Source organism: Thamnophis elegans, chromosome 1, assembly GCF_009769535.1.
Source record: "Thamnophis elegans isolate rThaEle1 chromosome 1, rThaEle1.pri, whole genome shotgun sequence".
NCBI classification, from domain to species: Eukaryota; Metazoa; Chordata; class Lepidosauria; order Squamata; family Colubridae; genus Thamnophis; species Thamnophis elegans.
Genome location: NC_045541.1, coordinates 72,015,111 through 72,033,368, shown reverse-complemented (window position 1 = coordinate 72,033,368; position 18,258 = coordinate 72,015,111). Strand labels below are relative to the sequence as shown.

Genomic DNA, 18,258 nt, shown 5'->3' with positions numbered 1-18,258 from the left:
CATGATTTGGGACATCTTTCAGTCCATCCAAAATGGAACCACCTTTTTCATGAATTTGTAATGTGCCATTTAAAGGTAAGTAAGGTACATTATTCTTAGAATGTTCCATGGAATTGAAGGGAAAGAATATGGATTATTGCAAATATGCATGAAAAAGTTTCATGAGTAAATATCAAATGTGTTGTGTTATTTATAACAGAGGTGTCACATGGGATTCTCATTTTCGCATTCCCACTCAACGAACACAGACAGTTCTCTTATGTTAAATCATACCATTTGTTTGTCTGTCATTATTAACTGCAGACCAAGAGTGGAATTTCACTTATAATGAACAAAATGAATGTGCAAATTAACCAAAAGCCAATCCCAATTTAAGATCCAAAGGTGGCAAAACCTGATTCATATAGGAGATCTGAGATCAAGATCATGTTAGATAAATTCAAGAAAGTTGTGTTTTTGACTCGAATGGGAAAGCATCAAAATGCCTATAACTGTTTCATTTGGGGTACAGAATAAAATGAAAATAACATAGCAGATACCTTTGAGGGTATCAACCCCAGGTATGAAATCCTCTTACCTCTGCTACTGGTTTAGAAGTGAGAGTGTGCGCTTGCGCACGGCATGTCTGCATATGTGCAGAACCTTCTGTTCATGCGCAGAGCTTCTGTGATGACGTCTAGGCAGGTGGGCGGAGCCTCCTTCGCCCAAACTGGGGCAAACTGGCAGAATGCCACCTGTGATCAACACTGCAAAGTTTGGATGAATACGTGGACTGAAAGAGTTCTATAGAATTCTGATATAAATTTTGAAATATTCCTCTTGTACTGTTTTAATGCAGCAATAATAAGAATGAAAAAAGAGTAGCACAGTCTCTTAGTTGTCCAACCAAGAGCCTATAGAGCAGTCATACTGAAGTAAAACAGAAAACATTCAAATCAAATTTAACTAGAAAAAGCAGGTTGTGTGCTATTGTGACTACTTTTTTTAAAAAGACTGAAGAATGTTTCTATATGAGAAAGAGAGGCAGAATTGGGGGAGGCAGAGTCAAGAGGGGAATCATTGTGAAGTTATGTTCCCATAAGCAGTCCCACTCCAGCTGTCCTTGAAGTCCATTAAGTCTTGTCCAGTGCCAATTTAGTGTGGACCATTGAGTCAATATGGGATGGAAAAAACAGTGTTTTAAAAGTAGACATTCCTTTCTGTAAGTTTATAACTAATGTAATTGTTTTCAGAGATACCAGAGTTTTGTATATTTAGATCCTAATACTGTCCATCCAACCAAAAGTGCTGTATATGTATATTCCTAGGTTGCCTAAATTGGAAAATTTGCTCTAATTATTAGCTTTCAGTATTTAATACTTGACTATAGTTAAGCATGATAGTTCCAGATTCTAAAAACCGAATCCTGCCTCATTAATTAGAAATTGGATTTCCTGTAAAAATATACTCAGAATCAAAGAACTCCATAGAAATGTTGTAAAGAATGAATTTATTTTCTGAAAATATTTTCCCGATGTTTAAACTGGAATTTTTCTCAGAATATAAATGTAACTGTTAATTATATAAATTTTGAGAGTATTCACCTATTCCCCAAAAAGTAAGGTTTAATGATCTCCATCTATTGATATTTGAAGAAACACCCCTCCAACAATTTTATTTTACATGTTGTATTCTTTGGTGTATATACATACATACATAAATACATACACACACACACACACACACACCATACGTGTATGTCAAATATTTAATGGATTCAGTGCAAATATGGAATTGATATTTAGTGATGGGTAACCCAATTTTTACCTATTAGTATCAATTCTGATTTGGACAATAGAATATTCTGTTATTTTGCATCAATACTAAAGCAACAGTATAAACAATAAATGTTTACACACACACACACACACACACACACACACACACACCATACGTGTATGTCAAATATTTAATGGATTCAGTGCAAATATGGAATTGATATTTAGTGATGGGTAACCCAATTTTTACCTATTAGTATCAATTCTGATTTGGACAATAGAATATTCTGTTATTTTGCATCAATACTAAAGCAACAGTATAAACAATAAATGTGGGCATTTGTATTCAACTGAGTTATGTAGTACTCCATAGATATTTCTCTGTTGTCTAATAACACAAACTAAAAATGATTAAATATCAGTAATTACACTGATTATTAAATATTGATTGAAGTATTAATTAATGCAGACTTTAAAAAGCAAGGGTGACACATCCGTGTCTAGTTTCTCTAAATTATGGAAAAGTGGGAGAAAATGTCATTAAATTTTACTTTAATAGTAGATATAATATTTTTAATCCATTTTAGAAATTTCAAGGGATTTTCAAATCTATTTAATACTAGCTGATAACCCAGCGTTCCCTGGGTATTTATTTACAACCAATACCCCTTACCAGGTAAGTACCCTCTTATGGAGTATTGTGAGGCTGTTACCATGGCAACTGCACTATGCTGTACAGTAGATGCCATTTTAAGGCACAACAGGCTGTATCTTAACAGAACTTGAATTCAAAATGTACACTACCACTGTCGAAAGTACTGTGACTTGACACTATAGATATAATTCATTCCTTTTCATTTCAGCAGCCCAGGCATTCCAGAGTGATGCTGAAATACACACACAAACACACACAGACACACACACAAACACAAACACACACACACACACACACACACACACACACACACACTGAGGGGGTGTAGGGGTGTCTTACCCTCACAGACTTTCCAAACAGAAAGTCATCTGTGTATTAAGTTTGGTTGAAATTGTTAAAGGCATTCCAGAGTTATGCTGGAACATACACACACAGCCATAAAGATAGATAGATAGATAGATAGATAGATAGATAGATAGATAGATAGATAGATAGATAGATAGATAGATAGATAGATAGATAGGCAGGCAGGCAGGCAGGCAGGCAGGCAGGCAGGCAGGCAGGCAGGCAGGCAGGCAGGCAGACAGACAAGCACGGCACAGTTCTGCGATTAAAAAGCTCTTTGATTATTTTCATCTAATTTCCATGTATTTTGGTGTGCTGAAAACAAATAAAATATTGAAAAAACTCCTAGACATCATGATTTGCCACAACATGCAAAATTGTCTTCAAATTTATCAAAAAAAATTAATTTTTGGTATTTTTTTATATTATGGGTTTTTAACCAAATTTAAAGTCCAAATTACTATTAATTAATTCACATAAGTGCATTTAAGATATAAAATGCCAAAAAAACCTTAAAGGGTTTGTCCGAGTTATGTAAAAAAAATAGCACTGTAAATCTGATGGTCAGCAATATATACATAAGCTAGGCAAGTTTTAAGTCTGTGCTTCTAATGGTAGAAGGAGTTAATCTTTCCTTTTTTTTTTAGTTCAAAAGTTTTATTTTTTAAAAACAAACATTTCATCATTCCTCAATCAGTAAGACATCGAAGTACAATTTTTTGTGTGTCAAAATAGTTCTAGTTTACCACCAAATTCTTGTCTAGCCTAATGTATACAGTCTTTCCTGAAGAATCCACTGGGAGGGAGACACAGGACAGATAGCAGCATCTCCGGTCAGTGCCGGGGGTGTGGCCAGCACTGTGACGTCTCATGTACAGAGACAGAGCTGCTCTCTCCTGCATGCCACACTTGTGCACGAATCCTCATCAGGTTCTTGGTTCTAGGCTGTTCACACTTTTTCATCGCAATTCATGTTAGCTCATCATTAATTCGCCAGACAGTTTCTATTTCATCTTTGGTGAATATACAGTGTTGAAGCAACAGCAGAATATTACTGACTTTGTGAAAAAAGTATACTTTGCATAATTTGAACTAAAAATTGGAGATTAAGATAAAGTTTGGGTGCCTCATAAAGTGTGCAAATGGTGTGTTGAGGACCTCCGAAGCTTGTTCAAGAGTAAGAAAAAATCTTTCCGTTATGGGATTCCTATGGTATGGCGAGAGCAAAAGAACCATAGTGATGACTGTTACTTTTGTTCATGTGATATGAAAGGGTTTAATTCCAAATGGGAGCATTCCATTTCATACCCCAATCTTCACTCAGCAATTTGTCCCATCCCCCATGGCACAGATATACCAGTACCCAACCCCCTGCTACCTTGGAAGAGATACCTAGGTCCAATGAAGGTGAAGTCATACCTGAACCAGATGATGAATCAAGTTCTGACTTTGAAGATGATACAAGACCTAAATTGTTTTCTCAGGAGGAGATGAATGATTTGGTAAGAGACTTGAATCTTCCCAAAGATGCCACTGAGTTACTCGGATCAAGGCTGAAAAGCAGGAATTTATTGTTGCCAGGAGTGTCATCTTCATGGTTCAGACATCATGAAAAGGAGTTCCATCCTTACTTCGCCCAGGAAGACAAGTTGGTTTATTGCATCGATGTTGAAGGTCTGATGGGTCAATTTAAACTCCAATATGATTCAGAGCAATGGTGTCTTTTTATAGATTCTTCAAAAAGAAGTCCCAAAGCAGTTTTACTCCACAACTGTTTTTACGCTTCCATACCTGTACGTCATTCCATACACTTGAAGGAAACCTATGAGAACTTGGAATTGGTTCTTCATAAACTTAAATATGAAGACCATGGTTGGCAAGTGTGCGGAAACTTGAAGGTCTTGTGCATGCTGCTCGGACAACAAGCTGGGTATACCAAATACCCTTGTTTTCTGTGTCTATGGGACAGTCGAGACTGACAAAATCACTGGACCAAGAAGAGTTGGCAGCCAAGGTTGCTAACAGTTGGTGAAACAAATGTCCTTCCCATAAAGCTCTTCTACCACCTCTCCACATAAAATTGGGATTGATGAAGCAATTCGTAAAATCACTTTCAAGAGGTGGAGCATGCTTCAAATACTTGGTCACCAAGTGTGTTCATCGGACCAGACCTTAGAACACTTATAGTTGATCAAGAGTTTGTCAATACCATGACGGATCCTCAAAAAGAAGGGTGGATTGCATTTAAAGAAATTGTACAGAAATTTTTACGCAATAACAAAGATCCTCACTACAAAAAGATCATTGGAAGAATGCTGAAAGCTTTTCAAGCTTTAGGTTGCCTGATGAGTTTGAAAGTGCATTTCCTCCAGTCCCACCTTGACTACTTTCCTGAAAATTGGGGAGCTGTGAGTGAGGAACAAGGTGAACGATTCCACCAAGACACTAAAGAGATGGAAAGGAGATACCAGGGAAAATGGAGCATTATAATGATGGCAGACTACTGTTGGATGCTTCAGAGAGACATTCCAGATGCTACTCACAAGCGTAAATGCACCAAGAGGAGCCCCACAAAGAAGAAGAATCGAGTTTAGTGTGTGTAGGTGAGCTCATTTCAGTTCAAAAAAGGATTTTCATGAAAATATTGTAATAAAACTTTGATTTTATAAGTCTATTTCCATTTATTTTGAGGTATTGCCTTTTTTAACATAGTTACCTAAATTGTCAGGAAACGTGATGTCCTATGACAAAATGGAGGTCATTTTCAGATTCAGCGCACCCAAAAACATAAAGATTACGTGGAATAACCAAAACAGCTCTCAAAAAAAATTTTTTTTTGCAGACCTGTGTAATGAACATGAATTGTTTGTGTATTTTATCAAAAGTTTTTCAGCATCTAATAATGAGATTACAAGTTGATTTTTATTTTAAGTCTATTATATCTACAGTAAATCCTAAATCATCTGTTGCATGCCTAGTTTTTTTTTCACCCTGCTTGAACATTCTTAATAACAAATGGTATCATTTTGCTATAATCTATTTCCTAACACTGCTATTAAAATCTTTGTATCAACATTATCAGTGAAATTAGATGAGCATATCAGGCATTATATTCACTTGCTTTTGTCTGATTAAATGCTAGTGATAAAGTCCAATTAATGATAAGTCTGATTAAATGCCAGCGACAAAGGAAGGAAAATACTGGATGCAAAGTTAATAGGGACTGTACTCTTTTAAAAGAACCTGAATGCTTTATTTCACTCTTCCCCTACAGGGGCTTTCAGCTAATTGGTGGTCTTTGCACCATTCCCAGCATCATGCTAAACCCAACTGTTTCAAGAAGGACCCTTTGGAGGTAAGAAGCAACTGCTTAGATGACAACAGATTTTACTGAACCCTGGCCATTCTCCTTTCAGATCAGCATTCAGAACAGCAACTGTTAAGCCATTTCATTGTCAATTTGTTAGAGTTCAGCACAGTCTAATTCTTCTGGGTTTATTATTTATATTTATTAGCAGCATTTGATAAAACAGATCTCATTGAGATAGTAGATTAGTAGGGTTGGATAAAATGTTCACCCAAGGTGGCCATAACAAAAGTGTATTTGTCTATATGGACCAAAGGTGGTATTCAGCCAGTTCTGACAGGTTATGGAGAACCGGCAGTGGAAACTTCGAGAGTGGGGAGGGAATGAGGATTTTGCAGTATCCTTCTCCTGCCATGCCCACAAAGCCACGTCCACAGAACCGGTAGTAAAAAAGTTTGCATCCCACCACTGATAAAGGACCCCTGCTTTCTAAGGCTAGGTGGCATTGTCCAAGGAGAGACTAGAACTCACAATCTTGCAGTTTCCAGCCTGATGCGTTAAAACTGGTTCTCCTGTGGTGGCTCATAGCTATAGATGAATATTATGAACCGGATTATTGAGGGAATTATCTCACTGGATTGACTGAACAATCATGTACAAAAGGATGGCCATATGAGTGCAATCCTAAGAAGGTGTGTTAGGGAAGCAAAGTAAGAGATTGTCTTCCTGTCCAAAAATCCTGGCAGCTCAGATAGGAATAGGATAGATTAAAAGATGGAGGGCGGAATGGAGTTTAAGCATCTATTTGTTTGTCCCCTTTTGCTCTTTCTCTGGTTCATGTTATGGATTGGACTGACTATTGTGTGGATTATCTCAGTGGATTGTTTCAGATTTGTTAAGCATATTTTGCCTTGGCATAAGTATAGAATTACTTATGCCTCACAAGCAGAAATACTGGTAGAAAAAGTTCTATCTCTGATGCTTGTGAGGTTCTGAGGATGTGGCAGTCAGTAAAAATATCAAAATGAAGAAGCTGCCTATTTAGCTGAGATTCTGGATTCCCTTTTTATTGTTAATTCACCTCTACCGAAACCAGTTGGGACATTAATTTTGGCGGCTATAGGATGGTATGGCTGAAGAGCTGATATTGGGACAATGGAACACTTTGAACCCATCAGATCCACGTCCATCAGTAATGCTTTCCTTTGGGGCCTTCTACTAATGGGAAGATTAGTGAAGGTTTATCTAGTGTTTCTGCTACCAAAAGGGACAGCTTCCTTTCCTGACTAAGAAATCTAAGTTTAAGACTGTTCTTTCTGCATTTCTATTGTAGGGCTTAATTTTAAAAGCTATCTCGCTCTGCCATGTGTTTCTGCACCTGAAAAATTTGAAAATAAAGACTGCAATCTATTCTAACTACCACAATTACAGTTTATTATTGTGACAGCTATGTACATCTCATTTTTCCCCCCTTTTTTCCTGCCTGAGAATTTATTTCACAGAGCAGAAGAAAAGGATGTTATAGAAATGGAGCCTTAAATTATAATTATCTTTTGAAAGTTATTTGCTTTTTTCATGCCTTTCTTTTACAGTTGGGTTTGCAGAAAAAGAAATACATGCGTTATAACTATTAGCAGAAGTATTTTTTCTTCAGTGAGTATCTTCTCTCCCCCTACCTCTGTTAAACTCCAAATGAACTTTTTCTTCTGTTAAAAAAACAACTTTCACATCCTCTTTGGACTCTTATCTTTTCCACCATGAGCTCATGGGCAGATTATATATATGCATTCTACATAATCCCCAGCACAGTTTAGATTAATAACAACTCTTATTAATATAAATGATAATGATAAGATAAAGAGGAGGAGGGAAGAAGAAGAGCAGTAGTAGCAACTACAGAACATTGCAGAGAATGAGGAGGAATTCTTTCCATTCTCAGACCACACAGATTCCCATGAGTTTAATATACATATTTAAGCTGGAGGGAGGCATCCCGATTCTAAGTCCATACCTTCAAAAACAGACTATGCCTAAACAATGCAAAGAGAGAAATGGCAAGCTGGAGAGGGTACTGCACTTTCTCATGCAACTGCTCAATTATTTGATGCTCTATAGACACAACTGAGGAGCATCCATAAATCAAATTACAGTGGAAGAAAATTGCCATTGAAGAGAGACAGGAACATAATGGAGAATATAGTCCAACCTCTTCACCAGCAGTTGTTTTTGTTTTTGAAACTGCTTTATTCATAAGATCATAAATGGTGCCTGCTGGATCTAACCCCTGGCCCATCAAGTTCAGCAGTCCATTCTTACAATAACCAACCAAGGAAATCTACTGGTCTTCCTTCAGGTGGCCTTCAGAAGCTACCACACTGCCATCCAAGCTAATAGCCATTGAATCATGAGCTCCATCCTTTCTTGAAGCCAGTCAAGCTGGTGGGCACCACAACTAACTGCTTACAGCAGGTCAGAGAGAACCTCTGTCATAAGTATTTTTTAAACTGTCTCCAATTAGATTGAGTGTGGAGTCTGAGTCTCAAGAACCACAAAAGCATTGGACTCTGAACAAGGTTTTTTTTTAAAAAAAAAAAAGCCTGCACACGCGCCTGCTTCAACGGCTTCCTTTTTCCCCATTGATTGACAAGTCTTTCTCGAGACTTCAGAACGTAGCACTCCTTCCCCCCAGATGGAACACACATAGTCTCTGAGATATGCGGGCTTCCTGGATATCCTTTCCGATCTCCGCACTCCGTTCTGTTCCGCTGAAGCAGACGTTCGTTCTTGTCTCTCTGCTGATGTTCCTGCCTCCTCCGCAGGCTCCTCTAATGGGCCCTCTGGCTGGTATAGTTCAACAGGTAAGGGCTCACATGACAAAGATGTTGGAAAGGTAGACACGTTGAAACTGGATGGGTATCAGGCTGGACCCACATTGCTGTCTTCTGAATGCGGTGGCAATGATGCATAATTCAACGCTGGGGTAATATCATGCGGTATTAACTGTTCATTGCAGCGTCGCATTTGATCTATGTGAGGTCTCCATTGCCGGCCATCCTCTAATTGGATTGGTTCTCTACACAGGTAAGAGAGATCCGAGAGATAAAATTGATGGATGTATATGACTTTAGCTTGTCTGCATAATTTTATTATATGACAATAATTCACAGATCCATAATAATCAATTATCATTTCCACGTGTGAAAACTGAATTACTTTTTGGATGTTATTTTAACCTATTATTATTTCTTTTACCTTGCTTTTCCTATGACAGAAAAGTTGGAAGGGTGTTTAGAAATGCTATGCCTTTTCTTATAGATTATGATTGCCCTTGATTTTGTTTGGACTTTATAAAAATGGAAATGAGATGAGTAGAACAAATATTCTTTGGCCTCATTTTAAGATAATAGTACTAACTGAAAGAAAAACTGGCCAGTGCAGGAAAACTTTCCATTCCCAGCATCTGGTTTTCATCCAGATCAGGATATTCTCCCCTCCCCCCAAGTTTTATTTATTTTATTTATATTACATTCAATCCAATTTTTATTAAACAGTCGGTTGTCTGGGTGCAATCACATTTAAACAATCATTATATTCATCTTTGTTGTCATATTTATCTACACTATTACCACATAATAGTAATATTGTAATAACATAGTGATACAATAACAGTAATACTTGGCATCATGTACTTTAACAACCCTTCTCTTTAATACTTCGTTTTTTAATATCTCTTCTTTTCTAACTTCTGTCTATCTTATCTAGCAGTTAATAACATATAAGATTAAGTATATCCTATGTCAGAAAACAAAAAAAGAAAATAAAAAGAACAAAAGAAAATAGAGAGAGGAGGGAGATATAGGGAAGAGTAACTCAAAAATAACAACAGGGAAGAAAATCATCCCTTCATCACCTCCTTGCCTGCTTCAACTTTATAATTGCTATGCCTTAAAGAAAAGAAAGGAAAAGGAAAGGCAAGTCCAAACAGCAATAAAGAGAAGGAAAAAAATAATCTAACCATTATCTATTGCCCACCTTACTTTAATTGTTATTCTTTTTTTTTTTTTTTTGCCTGCCTCCCATATTCCTCCCTTATATCTCTAATTTTATCTATATCTACTTCTTGGAAGTTTGGTCTAACTATTCCTGCCATCTCCACCCTTTTCCGCTGCCTAACTTCTTCTTTTTTATTATAAATTTTTATAATATTATAAATTTTATAATAAAATTTAATAAAATTTAATAAATATAATAAATTTTATTATAAATTTTTACAACACATACATAAAAAAAACAAAAAAAGAGCACCATCACATACAGCATGTCGTTTGTTTTAACATCCATATTCTCGAATAACATTTACCATCACAGATTTTTCATCTAGTATAACTAAATACCTCACTTTCATTGTACAGTATATGTTCAATTACGATTAGTATTATTTTTTTCCAATAAATCATAGTTCCCTTACATTCTTGATTATCTATTTGATAACAGTATATCTTTATATAATCCCCATGTGAAAGAAAAAAAAATTTTTTTACCAACCATTTATATTTATATATCACTATTTTCAATTATGCATAGTTCCACCAATCAACTATCAGGTATGCTTATGTTCATTGTTATCCTTGTACCTCATACATTCAAACAGAAATCTTATTCCTTCATTTTTCAACAAAATATTCTAAATAGTCACTACATATATATACCAATTTTTAATTATTCCCTTATTAAAATTATTTATCAACAACAAGATATCATTGTAATATGTTCTTAAGGTTATACATTATATCACCAATCCTTTATCAAATATACATAAATCTTTGTTATCCTTATCCTTTTTAAAGCAAAAAATTCTAAAGTATTCAATTCATAGATGTATCAGTTTTTCATTGTATCGTTGTTAATCTATTTCACAGCATAATTGTGTTATCATTTAACTCCTTCAGTTAAAACATGAGTAAAACATTTTTCATTTCCAAGTTTTTCCCCCCAACCACTGATAAAACAAGTCCCATATCTTATAAAATTGTTCGTCCTCTTGTTCTCTAATTTCAAGTGTCAATTTTCTCATTTCAGCACCGTCCATTATTTTTCGAATAACTTCTTCCTGTTTTGGTATTATTTCATTTTTCCAACTTTTTGCAAATACTATTCTGGCTGCTGTTAACACGTTTACAATCAGATATTTTAAGTTTTTATTATAGATTTCTGGTATGATTCCCAATAAAAAGACCTCTAGTTTAAAGTCTATTTGTTTGTATGTCATTTTCTCCAACCACATGTGGATTTTAGTCCAGTATTTTTTAGCTTCAATGCAAGTCCACCACATGTGGTAATATGAGCCCGGTATCTGATGGCATTTCCAACACTTTTCTGATTTATTCTTGGACATTCTTGCAATTCTCGTTGGGGGCAGATGACACCTGTAAAACATCTTATACAATTTTTCTCTATATGCAGTAGACATTGTCATTTTATAGTTTTGAGACCACAGTTCCTGCCATTTCTCTAAATCAATCCCATACCTAAAGTTTCCCCCCCAAGCTATCATAGTTTCTTTAACTTGTTATTCTTGTAATTTAACCTCCAATAAATATTCGTATAGTTTTTAAATTACTTTTTCATCAGTACCTGTTAAAATTTTGCCTAACTCAGTCATTTTATTGTAAACACCTTTGGATTTTCTATCTTCACTATATCTGGATTGTATCTGTACATATGAATACCAATTCATTTCTATCTTTTCTTGTTTCAACTCTTGGATAGATTTGAGTTCACCCTCTGCATTCAATATTTCAACATTTCTAACTGTTCCTTTTTATATATTATTGGATATGAAAATGCTTCAATCGTTGATATCCAGACTGGAATTTTTAAGTAGTGTAATCTTTTAACCTTTCCCCAGTTTAATAACAAAGCCTTCCTTATATAATGTCTTCTAAAATAGCCATGTGCTTTAGTTCCCTTATACCATAAAAAGTATGCCATCCCAACAGTAAATCATGACCTTCTACATTCAATAGTCTAGAATTTTTTAGTGTAATCCACTCCTTAATTCACATCAAGTTTGTTGCTTGGTAGTATAACTCCCAATCAGGTAAGCCCAATCCTCCTCTAATTCTAGCATCTTGTAACAATTTAAGTTTTATTCTAGCTTTTTCCCCCTTGCCAAATAAACTTCAAAACTATTTTGTTTAAGTCTTGAAAAAAGTCCTTACCCAATCTGATTGGGATTGTCTGGAACAAGTATAAAATTCTAGGTAGAATGTTCATTTTAATTGTAGAAATTCTTCCCATCATTGATAGTTGTAAATTTTCCCATTTCATCAAATCAGTCGCTATTTGTTGTTTTAGTCTAGTATAATTGTCCTCCTTGAGAGTACTGCATCTAGGTGATAGGTATATCCCCAAATATTTAACCTTGCTTGTAATTTGAATCTGCAAAGTTTCTGACAACTCTTCCTTTTGTGTTGCTGGCATATTCTTTGTCATAATCTTTATTTTGCCTTTGTTTATTTTCAAGCCTGCTACTTTTCCATATTCCTCTATTCTTTCTAGAAGTTTGGGTGCTGTTTCTAGTGGATCTTCAAGAATAAAAATGAAGTCATCTGCAAACGCTTGTAGCTTATATTCTTCTTTCTTAATTTTCATTCCTCTTATTTCTTCTTCTTCTCTGATCTTTCTATTTAAGACTTCTAATGTTAAGACAAAGAGTAATGGTGATAATGGGCAACCTTGCCTCGTACCTCTCTTTATTTCAATAGGATCTGTTAATTCTCCATTTACCATTATCTTTGCTGTTTGTTTCTGATATATCAGAAACATGGTTTGAGTAAATTTCTTAACAAAGTTCATCTGCTCCAGTTGTCAAAACATAATTGCCAATTCACATTGTCAAAGGCCTTCTGTGCATCAAGAAACATCAAAGCCATTTGTTTTTCGGGGTGGGCCTCAAAATATTCCAAAGTATTCAAAATCATTCTCATATTGTCTTTAATTTGTCTCTTAGGTAAAAAGCCATTTTGATCTGAGTGGATGAAGCTATTTAAATATTTTTTAAGCCTCTCTGCTAGTATAGATGCAAATAGCTTATAATCTGAATTTAATAAAGAAATTGGTCCATAGTTCTTAGTTTGTGTTAAATTGGTCTCTTCCTTGGGTAACAATACAATATATGCTTCTGACCATGACTTCGGTATTCTACTCTCAGACATCACTTCATTCATGACTTGTAAGAGTGGGAGAATCAAAATTTCCTCAAATATTCTGTATTCCACGGGTAGTCCATCCGTCCTGGGGCTTTTCCGTTATTTTGTTTTTTAAGTGCATCTGTTAGCTCCATCATTGTTATTTTACTTTCTAGCATTGTTCTAGTTTCATCTGATATCTGGGGGAGATTGGCATCCTGTAAGTACTTTTTGACTCCTCCCTCCTCCACCTTCTCTTGTTCATAGAGCTTAGCATAGTAATCTTGTATAATTTTTTTTTCAGTATTTCCATACTGAATTTGTCCTTGTTCATCTCTTAATTGGGATATTTTCTTTGTTTCTCTCTCTCTCTTTTCATCTTATATGCCAACCACCTGCCTGGTTTATTTGCATTTTCAAAATAGTTCTGTTTAGCACCTCTAATTTTTTGTGCCAGGTCTTCCTTTTCCAGTAGGTCCATTTTATGTTTAATTATATCCATTTTTATCTTGACATCTTTTTTTTGTGGGATCTCTGTAATTCTCTTTCAAGTATTTTGTAATCATTATCAAAAGCTTTATGCATTTGTCTTTTCTTTAAGTTTCTCTTCCTTGTATAGTCTATTATCAGACCTCTAGTAACAGCCTTCATTGTATCCCAAAGATTCTGCATTGATGTATCTTATTTCCTATTTTCTTTAAAGAAAAGGACTAGCTCTTTTTCCATTTTTTGTACAAAGTCTTTTTCTTTCAATATGGTATTATTTAATGTCCATCTAGATCTTGCCCTTTGGCCTTTCCATTTAATTGAGATTGAGTTGTGGTCTGCCCAAGTGCTTGCTCCAATCTCAATTTCTTGTACATTGCAGATCAATTCTGCTGAAGCCCATATCATATCTATTCTAGAAAATGATGCATGTCTATTTGAATAATAGTGTATTGTTCTTTTTTTGGCATTTCTTTTTTGGCATTTCTTTCTCTCCATATATCTTTTAGATTTATTCAATCTATCATCCTAAAGAAGGATTTCGGCAGCAATTTTCTATTTAGCCTTTTTGTTTTGTGTTTTATAGTCCATATTTTGGTCCACAATGCCATTAAAGTCTCCCATCATACAAATATCAACATAGTCTAAGTCCAAGATTCTTTTATGTAATTTTTTATAAAATTCATCTTGTTTTTCATTGGGGGAATAAATTCCAATTAGAAGTGTTTTTTTATATCCATAATTTCCACCATTAAAATTCTTCCCTCTTCATCTGCATAAATTAGTTTTGCTGCAATATTGCCTTTAATATAGAAGATCACTCCTCTTTTCTTGCAGTTTGCCAATGTTGAAAACATTTTCCCAAGCTTTGGTTGAATTAGTAGATGTTCATATCCCTTTTGGATATGTACTTCTTGTAGGCAAATTATGTCAAGTTTTAACTTCTCTAATTTATGAAATGTTTTCTTTCTTTTAGTTGCTGAATTAAGTCCATTAATATTAATTGTAATCATTTTTCTTTCCTCCATGTTTATACTTTATATACAGGATTTATAACTCTAGTAGATTTGGGTTCTCATTTCTCTCTGCAGCTTACACCCCCCCACCGCACCTTCTTCTTTCTCAATTCCACCTACAGCTCCTTCTACTTTTTCAGTCTCAGTTGTAGGTGACTCCAGTAGTTGTGCCACAGAGTCATCTTTCCCAGTTTTCTAAGCCATTTCTCTAAAATATTGTGCATAAAAAGCTTCTGCCTTATCAATTGTATCTATCCTGTGCCTTTGTCCTTGCCATGTACATAGTAGACCTTCTGGTATGAGCCATCTGTAATTGACACCTTTTTTCATCAGAACTTTGGTCAGAAATTGATATTCTCTTCTCCTCTCTCTTACCTCTCTCAGAATTTGTTTGAGAACTGCGATCTCCTTGCCTTTGTATTCTAATTTTCTATGTCTCATTTTCTGTAAAATTTGTAATTTGGTTGTTTTCTTAGTAAAACTTACATGCACTTCCCTTGGAAGAGCATTTCTCATTGCATATCTTGTATGTACTTGGAAGACTTCATCTATGGTATCTATCATCTTCTCTTGGGATATCTCTAATACATTTATCAGGATTTGGATATTATCTGTACTAAGTTCTCTCCTTTTTCTTCTTCTATGTTTTGAAATCTTAAGAAAAATTCAGACCTATCCATCTCCCATCTTAGTATTCCACTACTCTCCCTTTGCACATTGTTCAGTCTACTATCTAACTTCTCAGTTTTTTTCTCTCCTTCTTGGATTTTACCTTCAATTTTTTGAATCCTGTCTTCAAACTTCTTTACAAGGGTATCTAACTTGTCATCCCTACTAACAAGTCCTACTTGCATTTTCTTTATCGCTTGCATGATTGTCTCAATGTTTGCTCCTTTCTCTTTTTCTTGCTGAAGCATTGACTGTATTGACCTCTGACCTCCCGCCGGTGAGGAGGCAGGGGTTGTTGTTGTAGAGCCAACAGGAGTTACTTTTCTACTCATGCTCAACAAATTTTGAAGGTGTAAGGTTATAAGTACAATGAGAAAAGGGCACAAGAGAAAAAAGAAGGGGGGGGACAGGGAAAATCTGACTTAAGAAAGGGGGTGAAAAAGAAAGAAAGAGAAGAGAGAAAGAGAGGGAAAGAAGAAACAAACAAAAACTCTTCAGTCTAATTTGCTCAAAATTTAAGGTGAGCCATCCATTGATGTCCCAATGTCTTCAAAAAGAAAAAAAATGCAAAAAGAGAACATAGGGTAAGAAAAAAAAAACAAGGATACTTCAAGCCACAAAAAAAGAAAAAGAAGGTAAGGAGTCAAAAAAACAAAAGGAGAAAAAAAAAGAAAAAGGTCAATATCTCCCCAGCAGAATAATATGAAAATAATATAAAAAACTGCCACCAAGCTAAAACAAATACGTTCAGTCTTTTCCCCCCCTAAGATCAAAGTCTTTCCAAGGTCATTCTCAGCTTCCTTTGCTGCTTTGTTATTTAGTCTAAGGCAGAGTTCCAGATAATAAAAAGCTGCAGCTGTATAAATAAAGCCTACTTTTTTTAATCAAATAGATTACAGGGGAAATTTTGGTAACAATATTTCAAGTCCGCTAGATGGCAGTGTTAGCTTATATTGACTTGTTAACTTGTATCAACTCAGTATTAAGGCTTCCATAACTTTGTTTAGAAAAAAAGAGAAAATAACAAGAGTTACTAAAAAGCAGCCTAAGAGCTAAAAAAACAGATCTTCAAAGCACTTTAAGTTTAAATTCAATGTCCCCACAAGGTCCAGAGTTAAGAATGTCAGTGGTAAAAAGAAAAACACAGAAAGCGGATTTGAATTGCAGGAAACTCCAGCCCGGTTTCCAGAGATAAAAAGAAAAAAAAAAAATCCTTCAAATGGCAAAACTTATACCTGCCGCTTTTCCTCACTAGTCAGCCTTATTTTAAACTGAATTTCCAAATTTAGAGTGTTCTCCTTCCAATAAAAAAAGGTTTAAAACTCTCACCAGCACGACATGCTTCTTATCCAGTCTATTCAGGGCTGTCAGCAGTTTCAGTAGCCATTTGGCTAATCCGGAAATCACTGGCAAAGGGGTTTTTTCCTGGTTCACCAGAGACTTTGCGGGCGTCTTGGGACCACTGGATTTCACCCTACCTTTCACTGTCTCTTTGGGACAGCTTGGGTCCAATCCAGATGATCCGGTTTAGATGGACATTCAGGAGCAGCCTGAAAGTCCGTCTTCACACTGCTAAGCCCCACCTTCCATCTTTCCACTGCTTAACTTCTAAGCTTTCTATCCCAGCCCCTTTCTTCCTTTCAATCGTATCATTCAACTTTCCTAATACAACCCCCCCGTTTCATTTCATCCACCACTATTATTTTTATTATCATCTCCTCTTTCTTTTTTCCCTTCTTCATTTCTTTTATTGGCTTTTCCCTTTCTTTTGTTATCTCCTCATTAAAGAGAGACCCTATTCCCACAGAAAACACTGAGCCATGAAACCTGGGTAGGCATGTCTGGAGGGGGATGTCATCTGACTGGGTGGGAATGATGCTGAGTTAGCCACACCCACCCAGGTTTTGTGGCTCCCGGTGTTTTCTTTGTGTGGGAAAACAGATCCAAATGGCTCTTTGAGGGTTTAATGGTTCAAGACAAATTTCATTCATTTGTAATTAGAAATAAATATTTCACAATATATACTTACATATGTTTTTGTGATTAATCACTATGCTATAATTATGTTCAATTTATAGCAATAAAATACATCCTGCATATCAGATATTTACATTATGGTTCATACCAGTAGCAAAATTACAGTTACATAGTAGCAACGAAAATAATTTTATGGTTGGGGGTCACCACAACATGAGGAACTGTATTAAAGGGTCGTGGCATTAGGAAGATTGACAACCACTGATCTACAGGGAAGATGTTAAAGCTGAGATGTAGAATTCTTCTTTTATCTTTTAAGCAACCTCTATTATTCCCCAATTCCAGTTGCTCAATTATACAGCTAGTAGTCTCTATATCCAATCAAAGAGCTACAGTGTTTACAGATTACACTATTTCCACTCTCTTTCTCTGTAAACAAATTCCAGGTGCAGGCAAGTTATCTAATGATAGTCTTGCAACACTGTTTCCAATACACTGTTCAGGATTAATTTCTAATCCACACTTTCTTCCCTCTACTTTCTCACACTTTCCCCTCTGGGTTTTGCTCTGGCCAGAAGATGTCGCTGTCGCACTGTTTCTCTTCTACTTCTCTTAGTTTCCTTTGTTTACACCATATTCTTTAAAGTTCTGGAACCAAATTTTAATCCAAATAAGAGTTTATTAAATCCTTAGATGGCCACTCTGCTTTTCTTCTTTTAGCATTTACAGTATCCAAATAATCAAACAGTTAACGTATTTTATTTTGGATCTCTTTCAGCTCTGTGCTTATCCGCCACTGTTTCAGGGGGTGGAGGCTTGACAAAACTACCACCTTCTTTTACAGCCCCATTGTTGA

At 35.6% G+C, this 18,258-nt stretch overlaps 1 protein-coding gene across 1 annotated transcript in view; it reads left to right on the top strand.

Moving 5' to 3' along the window:
* The window catches only part of LOC116510617 (acyl-CoA (8-3)-desaturase-like), a 105,731-nt gene that overhangs the window by 62,871 nt on the left and 24,602 nt on the right, over window positions 1-18,258 (top strand). The window lies entirely within an intron of this gene.